Source organism: Heptranchias perlo, chromosome 11 (genome assembly GCF_035084215.1).
Source record: "Heptranchias perlo isolate sHepPer1 chromosome 11, sHepPer1.hap1, whole genome shotgun sequence".
NCBI lineage: Eukaryota > Metazoa > Chordata > Chondrichthyes > Hexanchiformes > Hexanchidae > Heptranchias > Heptranchias perlo.
The window spans coordinates 8,013,534-8,027,325 of record NC_090335.1 but is presented as its reverse complement, the minus strand read 5'-3'; positions in this window follow the sequence as shown (position 1 = coordinate 8,027,325).

The window sequence follows — 13,792 nt, the reverse complement described above, 5'->3', positions numbered from 1 at the left end:
TGACAGATTTTAACTGATACTGTACAAGTTCCTTTGTTCTCCTGGATATGCTTTGCATCTGATTTTTACATAATTCTTTTACAGCCTCTCTCTGCTGTGAAAGGATTCATTTTAACTCATCGTCCTCCCTCACAATTTCTTTCCGCTTCTCTCAACGGCATGCATGGCCTGAATGACTGTTCTATGTATGTGTGGATTGTTGAACATAAACCATCCGGTGCACTCGACATGGTTTATTCTCTTATAGACTTGAGGGGTGGCTACCTTTAGCTCAGTCGATCACAACCACCTAATCTTCCTCCCCGTCTCATCGCATGGGCTTGAGTGGGTCATCTACCTTTCTTTAGCCTCCATCTATTTATTCCTCCTCGCTTTATTGTCAGAATTACAATCAATCTCTTAACATTAGCTACTTTAAACCTTTAAAACTTTGTCCCACCCAAGGATGCCATTTGTTTGTAGATTTTCCCGTTACTGTCGCTTCAAAGGGTTGTTAATCCTTCAACAATAACTGCCACGTGATACATGCCTGAGTGGTTATAAAATAACAAACTTTAATGGATTGACTCACACAGTATTATACAACTGTCTTTAGATTACATTAAATGACAAGCAATCAATACAACCTGGTTTTACTTCCCCGGACTCAAAATTGATTAAATCTGACCTCTGTGGGATGCCTGGGTAATGGACCTCCGACCGTCCTCACGAGAGCTCGAACTCTTGGGAGGGAGCATGGTCTATCTTGATACTATTTGGCTGCGTTGTTCTGTACGGTATTAACTTTGTCCTTATCTCCTGGTTGTGAACCATCCCATTGTGCTGACTCCGTGAAAACAACCAAACATGAGCCATGGCTGTCTCATCCCTTACCTCTGTTGTATAAACATCCGATAATGGTTAGTGTGGATTCACTCATGGTGTACGGCCTCATCATGTCGACTGTTTAAGTAGCCCTTTCACTGTTATCAGGTCTTAGAGTATGTGGTTTCTTAGCAAATATCTGGTACAAACTGTCTCCTGACTTTGGTTGTTTTCATCACTCTAATGCCTCAGCATTCTTTCAATGACCTCTTGGGATTCTGTATTTTATCTTTCTCATAAAGCTGCTGAACTTTGCCCCCCCTTTAACATCCACCCTCTTGCTGCAATGCTTGGTGCTATTCTTGTCTATGCTTGTTTCAAACCATGTCCTTACACAACCAATCTAGGCAGTTCCTGTTTGGCACCCTTCTCACTCTGTTGCTTGCATTCCAGTGGCAAAAATGAATGCAACGTTTCCACCAAGCTGTGCACCATCCCAAAAACTAAGGGAACAATGTCACCTGTACTTCCCAGGCAAGTACTGCCCCTTTAACGCAAATTTTCCCAACATCCCAGGCACAGCTGCTACTTTGAAATATCGACACCCAATTACATTACATGTACGATTCAGGTTATCAGATTCAATGTCCAAATACAGAGCACGCTCTTCCTCCAAGCTGGAAAATTCTAGCTTCAAATGCTCTCTGGGCTACCACATTACAAAAATACTCAGCAGGTAAATGGACAGTGTGCTGGGGTACTGAGCTGCACAGGCCAGGCAGTTGCCAGGCTCAATACCTGCTGTGAGCTGAGGTTAGCTCCTCTCAGCCAGGGAGGTAGTGAACAGATACAGTGAGCAGATTGACAATAATCAAGCTTCAATCAAACAGATTTCTTGAGACTCACATGTGCACTGAGGCATCGAATGCCTTCACCTTCATGATGAGTAGGTGACATAATGATGTTTTTGACGATGATTAACATCATTGTCTTGTATTTTTGAACCCTTACGGACACCCGCGAATTTCTGTTGGAGTCCCAAGCCCGCTAATAGTTGTTACCAAATATCAAGGTCCATTGTAAGTCAGAGCATATATCCAGCAATAGAAGCCTAATCAACATAGCGGTGCTTGTCAAATTGAAGGGCATCATGCTGAAGGAAAGATTTGTAAACCTGCTTCCTAATGATAGGCAGTGACATTTCTGAGATAGTAAAATGTATAATTTAGCATGGGGCTTCAGGAAATCAAATGAGCTCACAACAACTACCAATCACTGCTAAAGTGTGTGGAATTGGTAGCGATGTCGATGAAAACAAAGTGAGTGGCCACAAGGACAGGTAGAATATAGTGAGAATGTAGAGCAATGACCAAGTGTATGAAGTTTGTTGCTGCTAGTGGCCTAATGGACAAGGCACTGACCTTCTAAGCCAAGAATTGTAAGTTCAAGTCCCATCTGGAGGGAGCTTGGTTTTAAATCAACTTTGTTCTGTGAAAACTAGCTCATTGTCCTCATTGCTCAAATACACAGAGATCAAATAACTTCAGTCAGGATCTTGCAAATCATTGAAACTTATACCCAGGGCAAGCAAGGAAACATCTACAAAGCAATTTGCTTTCCACATACAATCAACATTTTGCCCAGCACTCAACTGTGCCAATTGCTGACATTCAAAAGCAAGTCAGATCCTGTCACGTCATTGCTGGGATCTTTGGAACTGATACAATGTGATTGTGTATGAAAAGAAAGGATCGGCCCAAAAAAAGGATCAAATTTGGCAGTGACTAGATAGAGACAAAGGTGCAAGTTGCAAGCACCAAGCACATTCATAGGGCCCCAGTAGCTTAATGGATAAAATACTGGCCTCATGGATTATGGGTTCAAGTCCTTTCTGGTGCTGGAGTAAATTCTAATTCTACAACAAATAAGAAAACACCTACTGTAAACATTGCCACCGTCAGGAAGCTTTACTTTTAATTTATCAACCAATTTGGGAAATTCATGTCCAGCACCCTTCTCACTCCGCCACTCACACTTCAGTAGCACAAACCAATGCAACGCTTCCATCAAGCTGTGCGCCATCCCAATACTCAGGGAACAATGCCACCTGCACTTTCCAGGCAGCTAATGCCCCTCAACCTCCTTTCTTCATTTTACCCAACATCCCAGGCACAGTTGCTACTTTGAAATGTCGACACCCAATTACATTATATGTACGATTCATGTTATCCGATTCAATCAGTGGCCAAATACATCACTAACTCTTCCTCCAAGCTGGAAAATTCTAGCTTCAAATGCTCTCTGGGCTACCACGTTACAAAAATACTCAGCAGGCAAATGCACAGTGTGCTGGGGTACTGAGCTGCACAGGCCAGGCAGTTGCCAGGCTCAATACCTGCTGTGAGCTGAGGTTAGCTCCTCTCAGACAGGGGAGGTAGTGAACAGATACAGTGAGCAGATTGACAATAATCAAGCTTCAATCATACAGATTTCTTGAGACCCACTGCGGCATCGAATGCCTTCACCTTCATGATGTGGAAGTAACATAATGATGTATTTGACGATGATTGACATCATTCGCTTGTTGAACCCTTACGAACACTCGCGAATCTCTGAAGGAGTCCCCAGCCCATTAACAGTTGTCACCAAATATCAAGGTCCATTGTAAGTCAGAGCATATATCCAGCAATAGAAGCCTAATCAACATAGCGGTGCTTGTCAAATTGAAGGGCAGCATGCTGAAGGAAAGATTTGTAAACTTGATTCCTAATGATAGGCAGTGACATTTCCAAGATAGTAAAATGGATCATTTAGCATGAGGCTTCAGGAAATCAAATGTGCTCACGACTACCAATCATAGCTAAAATATGTGGAATTGGTCGATGATTGGTTGATGAAATCAAAGTGAGCGGTTAGGAGAATTTAGTGAGAATGTTGAGCAATGACCAAGTACATCAAGGCGGCTAATATGCTCATTTGGCTCCACTGGCCTAATGGATAAGGCACTAGCCCCATCTGGGGTGATTGTGGTTTTAAATCAACTTCATTCTGTGAAAACTAGCTCTGAAATACAGAGATAGCAAATAGCTTCACTCCTGAGTGATGCCTTGCAAATCTATGAAACTTAAACCCAGGGCAAGGTAGGAAACATCTACAAAGCCACTTGCTTTTCACGATCAACATTTTGCCCAGCGCTCAACTGTACTAATGCCTAATGTGCAAAAGCAAGTCAGGTCCTGTTACGTCATTACTGGGATCTTTGGAATTGACACAATGTGATTGTGTATTAAAAGAAAGGGATGGCCCATAAAAAGGCATCAAATTTGGCAGTGATTAGATAGAGACAAAGGGGCAGGTTACAAGCACCAATCTCATATAGCCCCAGTGGCTTAATGGATCAGGCACTAGCCTCCTAAGCCAGGTGGTTGCAGGTTCACAGTCCCATCTGGGTGTGGGTTACTTCTGGCTGTGAAACAAATGCCAAAGCACTTTCCGTAAACATTGCTGCATTCCATGACAGTCAGGTAGCTTTCCTTTAACTTATCAAGCAACCTTGGCAGTTCCTGTTCAGCACCCTTCTCACTTAATCACTTACTTTCCAGGCAAATACTGCCCCTTTAACGCATGTTCTTCATTTTATCCAACTACTGCTACATTATGCCTGAGTCTATTCCATCATTTCAGAATTATCCCAATTCCAGAAAGCATTAGTGTTGGACTGACTCAAACTAAGAACATAAGAACATAAGAAATAGGAGCAGGAGTAGGCCATTTAGCCCCTCGAGCTTGCTCCACCATTCAAAAAGATCATGGCTGATCTTCTACCTCAACACCATTTTCCAGCACCATCCCCATATCCCTTGATGCCTTTAATATCGAGAAATCTATCGATCTCTGTTTTGAATGTACTCAATGACTGAGCCTCCACAGCCCTCTGGGGTAGAGAATTCCAAAGATTCACCACTCTCTGAGTGAAGAAATTTCTCCTCATCTCAGTCCTAAATGGCCTACCCATTATTCTGAGACTGTGACCCCTAGTTCTAGATTCCCCAGCCATGGGAAACATCCTCCTTGCATCTACCCTGTCGAGCCCTATAAGAATTTTGTATATTTCAATGAGATCACCTCTCATTCTTCTAAACTCAAGAGAATACAGGCCTAGTCTACTCAATCTCTCCTCATACGACAATCCTGCCATCCCAGGAATCACTGTGGAGAAACCTTCGTGTACTCCCTCTATGGCAAGCATATCCTTTCTTAGGTAAGGAGACAAAAATTGTACACAATACTCCAGGTGCGGTCTCACCAAGGCCCTATATAATTGCAGTAAGACATCTTAACTCCTGTACTCAAATCCTCTTGTAATAAAGGCCAACATACCATTTGCCTTCCTAATTGCTTGCTGCACCTGCATGCTAGCTTTCAGTGACTCATGTACAAGGACACCCAGGTCCCTTTGAACATCAAAATTTCCCAATCTCTCACCATTTAAAAAATACTCTGCATTTCTGTTTTTCCTACAAAAGTGGATAACTTCTCATTTTTCCACATTATATTCCATCTGCCATGTTTTTGCCCACTCATTTATATCCCCTTGAAGCCTTTTTGTCTATATCCCCTTGAAGCCTTTTTGCATCCTCCTCACAACTCACATTCCCACCTAGTTTTGTGTCATCAGCAAACTTGGAAATATTACATTTGGTCCCCTCATCCAAATCAGTGATATCGATTGTGAATAGCTGGGGCCCAAGCACTGATCCCTGCGGTACCTCACTAGTCACAGTCTGCCAACCTGAAAAAGAGCCATTTATTCCTACTCTCTGTTTTCTGTCTGTTAACCAATTCTCAATCCATGCCAGTATATTACCCCCAATTCCATCTGCTCTAACTTCATTCACCAACCTCCTGTGTGGGACCTTATTGAAAGCCTTCTGAAAAATCCAAATACACCACATCCACTGGTTCCCCCTTATCTATTCTACTAGTTACATTCTCAAAGAACTCCAATAGGTTTGTCAAACATGATTTCCCTTTCATAAATCCATGTTGACTCTGCCAAATCCTATTATTATTTTCCAAGTGTCCTGCTATCACAGCCTTTATAATAGATTCTAGCATTCACCCTACTACTGATGTCAGGCTAATAGGCCTATAGTTTCCTGTTTTCCCTCCCCCTCCTTTCTTAAATAGTGGGGTTACATTTGCTACCCTCCAATCTGTAGGAACCATTCCAGAATCGATAGAATTTTGGAAGATGCCAACCGATGCATCCACCATCTCTATAGACCTGTCAACGTACAATATTACGTCCCCCCCAAAATACTTTCTTCCTCGATTCACAGCATTGGACAGGAACCATTTAGACTGGACTCCTTTTATTTTAAAATATAATTTGATTATCCTCTTAATTTACAAGTAAATTTTACCTTCTCAAGTGCTTGAACCACAACTTCTCGCAATTTATCTTATCAGTTCCAATTTCAGAATCAATTATGTCCAGATTTTACAGTAGAGACAGAAGTGCTTTTAATTACTTTTGGATTTATCTCCCCCAGCACCCCCCCCCCCCACCACCCCTCACCCCCATCTATAAGCACTCGGTCTTGCAAAATAAATGGGTTAAACCAAAAGAAATCAGAACGTTTTTAAAAGGGGAAAAGCAACTTGGTATATTCTTAGTTAAGTATAGAAGAAATTTGATCAAGGCTGATGCCTGCTTTTCCTTCTCTATGTAATTTTGAATTTTCAAAATTCCCAAGTCTTAAGCCTTAGTGCAAAACATCACCATGCTGTGAGATTTGATATCTGCCGATGTCTGCAGATAAGGTCTTAAATTCTTAACACCACTGGATCACTTCCTGCACCAACACTTTTCCAGTAATGGTTGCTCCCTAACTTTGTGAAGCCCCTTTTATGTCAACGAACTACTCTTGGTAATCCAGCACCATCAACACTCATGCCGTCCCGAAAACTATATCCCCTGTTTAAACGGAAACACAGAAAATCCATCGTGGCTCTTCTTGAGAGCCCAAGGGGTTAATTTGTATATTCCTGATTTCATGATTTCATTCTGTCACTATCGGGAAATGTCCAATTAATTAAAGCGAAATTGAAGCGAAAAAAAAGCACTCACATTGTGGACAAGCTTTTTAAAGAGACGGTACACTGAAAACAAAAGAACACATTCTATACCTTGTGATCCTCTCCCTTTCTCCTTCATGATTCCATCATAGAATACCCTTTTTTTTTTACTTCAACCAAATTCCAATTACCGGTGTTTGTGGCTGAACTCCATTCTGTACCAACTCAAAGTCTCAAGCTCACAGTCTGTGTCCTCAAGCCTGGTGTGGTGAAGGTCCCTCCATCTTTTTCTTCTTCTTTCTTCCTGATCTTTCAACCTACCTTCCGAATTTCACCTTCCTCTCTCAGCCTCCCTAACTCTTGAGGCTGTAACAACAAGATTCCCGCTTTCTAATCCTTCTCTTTAATTTTCTTCACCTTTACCAGTTTCTTCCTCTTAGTCTCCGCCTCACACGAAGTCTGACAGATTTTAACTAATACTGTACAAGTTCCTATGTTCTCCTGGATATACTTTGCATCTGATTTTTACATAATTCCTTTACAGCCTCTCTCTGCTGTGAAAGGATTCATTTTAACTCCTCGTCCTCCTGCACAATTTCTTTCCTCTTCTCTCAACGGCATGCATGACCCGAATGACTTTTCCACGTATGTGTAGATTGTCGAACATGAACCATCCGTTGCACTCACCATGGTTTATTCTCTTATGGGTTTGAGGGGTGGCTACCTTTAGCCCAGTCGATCACAACCACCTATTCCTCCTTCCCGTCTCGTCTCACGGGCTTGGCTACCTTTCCCCGGCTTCCAACTACTTATTCCTCCTCCGCATCTTTTTGGAATTATTCAGTCAATCTCTTAACAATAGCTACTTTAAAGCTTTAAAACTCGGGCCCACCCAGGGATGCCATTTGTTCGCAGATTTTCCTATTACTGTCGCTTCAAAGGGTTGTTAATTCTTGAACAATAACTGCCCCGTGATACAAGCCCAAGTGGTTATAAAATAACAAACTTTAATAGATTGACTCACACAGTGTTATTGTTATAATATAACTGTCTTCAGATTACATTAAATGACAAGCAATGAATACAACCTGGTTTTACCATCCCAGACCCAAAATTGATCTATGGGATGCCTGGGTAATGGACCTCCGACCGTCCCCTTGAGAGCTCTTACTTTCAGGAGGGAGCATGGTCTATCTTTATCCTATTTGGCTGTGTTCTTCTACACGTCAGCATCTCTGCCCTTATATCCTCGTTGTAAATTATCCCACTGTGCTGACTTCAGGAAATCAAATGTTCTCACAACTACTACCAATCATTGCTAAAGTGTGTGAAATTGGTCGATATGTTGAGTGGCCACAAGGTCAGGTAGAATATAGTGAGAATGTAGAGCATGACCAAGTGCATTGAGGCTGCTCCTCTAATCACATAACCCCAGTGGCCTAATGGATAAGGCACTGGTTTCCAGAGTCAGGGATAGTGGGTTCAAGTCCCATCTGGAGTGCGCTTGGTTTTAAATTAACTTCATTCTGTGAAGATCAGTTCTTTGTCCACATTGCTGAAATACAGAGAGATCAAAGAGCTAAGCAAGGGAGCTGTCTTGTCAATCAATGGAACTTACAGCCAAGGCAAGCAAGTAGGTCTCATTTGTTTTTCACATAATATCAACATTTTGCCCATCTGTATCAATTGCTGATACGCACAATTAAGTCAGACCCTGTCACGTCATTGCTGGGATCCTTGGAATTGATACAATGTGATTGTGTATGAAAGGAAAGGAGCGGCCCATAAAAAGGCATCAAATTTGGAGGGGAATATATAGAGGCAAAGGGGCAGCTTGTAAGCACCAAGTTGTTATTCCTTATAGCCTCAGTGGCCTAATGGATAAGGTACTAGCCTCTAAATCAGAAATTTGTGTGTTTACATCCCATCTGGGGTGAAGCAAATTATGGTACTGCAGCAAATGCTAAAACACCTCTATAAACATCATCACGTTCTGTGATGGTCAGGTAACTTACTTTTTGAGTTATCAACCAATCCGGGCAGTTCCTGTTCAGCACCCTTCTCACTCCATCAAATGCTTTCCAGTCGCACAAACCAATGGGATGCTTCTACCAAGCTGCACGCCTTCCCAACCCTCAGGGAACAATGTTACTTATACTCTCCAGGAAAATACTGCCCCCTTAAAGCATGTCTTCATTTTACCCAACAACCCGTTACATTGTGCCTGAGCCCATTCTGTCATTTCAAAACTATTCCAAATCCAGACGGCATTATTGTTGGACTGACAGGACTTGTCAACGTACAATTTTATTTCCCGCCAAAATACTTTCTTCCTTGATTCACAGCATTGGACAGGAACCATTTAGACTGGACTCCTTTTATTTTAAAATAGAATTTGATTATTCCCTTAAACTACACATAAATTTTACCTTCTCGAGAGCTTGAACCACAACTCTTATCAATTTATCTTATCAATTCCAATTTCAGAAACCGATTATGTCCAGGCTTTGTGATTTTACAGTAGAGACAGAAGTGCAGGTACGGGGATCCTGGAGGTTGCATTGCAGGAGCTTCAGCTTTTGCACTTGTCTAACAGTTACGAGGTTCTTGCAAGTTGTGTGGATGAGGGCAAGGACTGCAGGGAAGATGAGCAAACTGACAACAGCACCGTGGTACAGGAGGCCATTCAAGTGGGGTGAGTAAAAAGAAAGGTGGTAGTAGTAGGCGACAGTATAGTTAGGGGGATAGACACTGTTCTCTGCAGCCAAGAGCGTGAGTCCCGAAGGCTGTGTTGCCTACCTGGTGCCAGGGTTAAGGACATTTCCTCCAGGCTGGAGAGGAACTTGAAGTGGGAGGGGGAGGATCCAGTTGTCGTGCTCCATGTAGGAACCAACGACATAGGTAAGACTAAGAAAGAGGTTCTGCTGAGAGAGTATGAGCAACTAGGAACTAAATTAAAAAGCAGAACTACAAAGTTAATAATCGCTGGATTATTGCCTGAGCCACGAGCAAATTGGCATAGAGTAAATAAGATCAGAGAGATGAATGCATGGCTCAAAGATTGGTGTGGGAGAAGTGGGTTTCAATTCATGGGGCACTGGCACCTGTAGTGGGGAAAGAGCGAGCTGTTCCATCAAGACGGGCTTCATCTGAACCATGCTGGGATCAGTGTTCTGGTGAATCGAATAACTAGAGCTATAGATAGGGCTTTAAACTAAATAGGGAGGGGGGAAGGTTCAGGTGGGGGAAAATTTAGAATGTTGAAGAGAAAGGACAAGGAAGTAGTACAGGGAAGAGAAAGGGGTAATGATAACCAGTGTGTGACAGGAAGGGACAGAGTGAACAAACATAAGAGTGCACCAGCAAATGGAGTCATAGTGGGAAAAAATGGTAAAAAGACAAAATTAAAGGTTCTTTATCTGAATGTGCGCAGCATTCATAATTAGATGAATTGACGGCACAAATAGAAACAAATGGGTATGACCTTGTGGCCAATACAGAGAAGGTGGTACAAGGTGAGCAAGGTTGGGAACTGAATATTCAGGGGTATGTGACATTTTGGAAGGATAAGAAGAAAGGAAAAGGTGGTGGGGTAGCTCTGTTAATAAAGAATGAAATTAGTACAATAGTGAGAAATGATTTTGGCTCAGATCAAGGTGTAGAATCAATTTAGGTGGAGGTAAGAAATAGCAAGGGTAAGAAATCACTGGTGGGAGTAGTCTAAAGGCCCCCTAACAGTAGCTATACTGTAAGGCAAAATATAAATCAAGAAATAATGGGAGCTTGTAAAAAAGGTAATACAATAATCATGGGCGATTTTAACCTACATTTAGATTGTAAACAATTTTACAACACCAAGTTATAGTCCAACAATTTTTATTTGAAATCTACAAGCTTTCGGAGGCTTCCTCCTTCGTCAGGTAAATGTTCAGGAGCTCCTCGAAGCCTACGCATTTATACATATAGAACAATACATGGTGTTTACAGACTGCCCCTGCAACTGCCCGTTGCCAAGGCAATCACCGTGTTCAGACAGAGAGGTGTCACCTACAGAACCCCCGAATACACATTCAACAAAAAAAAAACAGGAAAAAAAAACAGAGAGAGGCAGAAACATCCGGAAGGCAGAGAAAGCCAGCAAATGACCCATTATATTAAAAACAGATAACATTTGTTCGCTGGTGGGGTAACGTGTAGCGTGACATGAACCCAAGTTTTTAATATAATGGGTCATTTGCTGGCTTTCTCTGCCTTCCGGATGTTTCTGCCTCTCTCTGTTTTTTTTCCTGTTTGTTTTTTTGTTGAATGTGTATTCGGGGGTTCTGTAGGTGACACCTCTCTGTCTGAACACGGTGATTGCCTTGGCAACGGGCAGTTGCAGGGGCAGTCTGTAAACACCATGTATTGTTCTATATGTATAAATGCGTAGGCTTCGAGGAGCTCCTGAACATTTACCTGACGAAGGAGGAAGCCTCCGAAAGCTTGTAGATTTCAAATAAAAATTGTTGGACTATAACTTGGTGTTGTAAAATTGTTTACAATTGTCAACCCCAGTCCATCACCGGCATCTCCACATCATGACTACATTTAGATTGGACAAATCAAATTGGCAAAAGTAGCCCTGTGGTTGAGTTCAGAGTGTATTCGGGACTGTTTCTTAGAACAATACATTGTAGAACCAACCAGGGAACAGGCCATTTTAGATCTGGTATTGGGTAATGAGACAGGATTAATTAATGACCTCAAAGTAAAGGATCCCTTAGGAAACAGTGATCATAATATGAAAGAATTTCACATTCAGTTTGAGAGTGAGAATCTTGGATCTGAAACTACTGTATTAAACCTAAATAAGGGCAATTACAATGGCATGAGGACAGAGTTGGCTAAAGTGGACTGGGAAAACAGATTAGAAGGTATGACAATGGATAAGCAGTAGCAGACATTTAAAAAGATATTTTATGACTCTCAAAAAAAATATATTCCAGTAAGGAGGAAAAACTCCACTAGAAGGGTGTACCAACCATGGCTAACTAAGGATGTTAAAGATGGTATCAAGTTAAAAGAAAAGGCATACAATGTGGCAAAGATTAGTGGTAAGCCCAAAAATTGAGAAAACTTTAGAAACCAGCAAAGGACTAAAAAAACAAAGAGGGAGAAAATAGATTATGAGAGTAAACGAGCAAGAAATATAAAAACTGACAGTAAGAACTTTTACAAGTATATAAAAAGAGGGTAGCTAAAGTAAATATAGGTCCCTTAGAGGATGAGACTGGGGAAATAATAATGGAAATGGTAGAGGCATTGAACAGATATTTTGTATCTGTCTTCACAGTAGAAGACACTAAAAGCATACCAATAATAGTAGATAATCAAGGTGCAAAGGGGAGGGAGGATCGAAAAACAATCACTATCACTAGAGAAAAAGTACCAGGCAAACTAATGGGTCTGCAGGTTGACAAGTCCTCTGAACCTGATGGCTTGCATCCAAGGGGCTTAAAAGAAGTGGCGACAGAGATAGTGGATGCATTGGTTGTAATCTTCCAAAATTCACTAGATTCTGGATTGGAATGTTCAAGAAAGCAGGGGGACAGAAAGCAGGTAACTATAGACCAGTTAGCCTAACATCGGTCACTGGGAAAATGCTAGAATCCATTATTAAGGAAGTAGTAGCAGGACATTTAGGGACTCAAAATAAAATCAAGGAGAGTCAACATGGTTTTATGAAGGGGAAATCATGTTTGACAAATTGATTAGAGTTCTTCGAGGAAGTAACAAGCAGGATGGATAAAGTGAAACCAGTAGATGTAGTGTATTTGGATTTCCAAAAGGCATTTGATAAGGTGCCACATAAAAGGTTACTGCACAAGGTAAGAGCTCATGGTGTTGGGGGTAATACATTAGCATGGATAGAGGATTGGCTAATGAACAGAAAATAGAGAGTTGGGATAAAGGGGTCATTTTCAGGATGGCAATCTGTAATTAGTGGGGTGCCGCAGGGATCAGTGCTGGGGCCTCAACTATTTACAATCCATATCAATGACTTGGATGAAGGAAGCGAGTGTCACCTGGCCAAATTTGCTGATGATACAAAGATAAGTGGAAAAGTAAGTTGTGAGGAGGACACAAAGGGCCCGATTTTAGCAGGGATGCGGGTTCTCGTTGGATGGGCAAGCGGGCGCGTTGGTAACGCGCCCGGTGAAATTAGTGGGTTTCCCGCGCGATCGTAGCAGGCAACCCACTAATTGGATTCACTTACCTGCTCCTCCGGGTTCCCCGCTGCTGATCTGCGCGTCGGGCGGGCTGCGCATGCGCAGTAAGATCTGTCAGCTGGAGGCGCTCTATTTAAAGGGGCAGTCCTCCACTGACAGATGCTGCAACCAATAGCAAAGATGACTGCATGGAGCAGCCCAGGGGGAAGGCTGCTCCCAGTTTAATGATGCCTCACCCCAGGTATCAATACATGGGGTGAGGAGGAGGGGGAGGACAGAGATCTTCCCCCCGGCGGGCGGGAGGAAGCGGCCCGCCTCCGCCACCAGGAAGGCCTGGCTCGAGGTGGCAGAGGGGGTCACCTGCACCACCAACATATCGCCCACCTGCACACAGTGCAGGAGGCGCTCCAATGACCTCAGTAGGTCAGCCACAGTGAGTACACTTACTCTGTCCCCTACACTCCGTCTGCCACATCACTGCCCCCACCCCACATCTCCTTCGGCGCTGCCAACACTACTCTGTCACATCACCCCTCACACCCACTCAAACCTCATCCTCATCTTACCTGCACCTACTCACCTCGCCAGTACTCACCCCGCCACTACCACGCAACCCAATCCTCATACAATCTCATGGCTCTCTCTCATACTCACCCTCTCGTGCATCTCTCTCACGGCCAGCCTCACTCAACCTACCA